Source organism: Camelina sativa, chromosome 5 (genome assembly GCF_000633955.1).
Source record: "Camelina sativa cultivar DH55 chromosome 5, Cs, whole genome shotgun sequence".
NCBI classification, from domain to species: Eukaryota; Viridiplantae; Streptophyta; class Magnoliopsida; order Brassicales; family Brassicaceae; genus Camelina; species Camelina sativa.
The window spans coordinates 28,111,914-28,113,389 of record NC_025689.1 but is presented as its reverse complement, the minus strand read 5'-3'; positions in this window follow the sequence as shown (position 1 = coordinate 28,113,389).

Sequence of the window (1,476 nt, the reverse complement as noted above, 5' to 3'; positions counted from 1 at the left end):
AAAAAAAAAAAAGGTTTTTAAGGATCGGTTTAATATATTAAAGACATTTAAGTACCGGTTAATTTATTTACGATTACGCATATGACCTATTCTTTTGCTTTCCGCAACTAGGGTTTTGCCTCGTGAAGATGACCGAAGACAGAAAAATTAAGAACGTTGAAGAGACAATTTATAAAGACAACATTAGCGAGTTACCGGAAGATTTGCTTGTAACGATATTGAGTCTTATCCCAACAAAAGACGCAGTGGCCACCATGTTTCTGTCGAAACGATGGCTCTCTGTCTGGACGATGATACCAACACTTGAGTACAAAGACATCGACGTTAGAGGTTATACTTGAAAAAATGGATGGACCCAGAAACACAAGAATTCCTCAAAACCCAGCACACCGAGTATCAACTTTATTAGAAATCTTTAAGTTGATTACACTCTCCTAATTGGAGTTACACACAGCCTAAGAACACCCTCTTAACTTGTGGCCAAACGATTTCTAACCTAACAAAAGAAGAGACAATACACGATTTGTTTTCTACGCTATTTCTCTCTTTTTTCTCACCATAAAGAGTAACCTCGCACTCTCTCAAATAGAAGAACCTATGAACGAATTCTGCTGTCAGATGAGTCATACTGCTGAAACATGGCAGAAAAAGCAACAAATCCCTTGACATGATTTTCTTCGTCTTCACTTTCTGATTCACTATCACTCAAGCTAACATAAGATCTGTCCCTTCTTCCTTGTCCATTCACACAATCGATCTTTGAGTGACCAAAACCCTTACAACCAAAACATTGAATGTTTCTTTTCTTTATAGTAGGACACTCAGATTTAAAGTGACCTATCCCTTGGCATTCATGACATTTCAGCTCAGTTCTTCTTGTTGACCTTTCACCCTCTTCTGATCGAGAACTCTCATGGTATTTCCTATTTCCCTTGTCAACTCTTTTAATCGAATTGTTGAAACTCTTGACCAGCATACTCACAGAGTTTTCATGACTTTCAAATCTTTGTCTATCACTAGAACCAACAAACGCAACTCCCTTATCAATAACAGAAACTTGTGGCTCTAACTCCATCTCATGTGCTTTCATCATACCTGATATGCTCAAATTTACCCTAGAGCTACTCTCTCAAATTAAGAGGTCAATGCAGTACTTAGGGGTCGAATTCCACAAGGACTCAAGACTACACAATAAATTATAGAGTTTTATAATTATGCTAAACAGATTAAATTGAAATAAAAAATAGCAATGCTAAATATTAAATAAAGCTGTTGTAAATTTAATGGATCAAAAAGTTAGGCCTAAGGAATTTCTCAGGAAAATATGAATTATTAAATCAATCAATAAATTAGGATTCAAACAATTAAGAACAGATCTAGAACTCTAAACACTTTTGTAAATTAAATCAGTTCTCACTGCAAATAATATCTAAATTTAAAACCAGAAAATCCAAATCTATTTGTAAAATTCTAGGT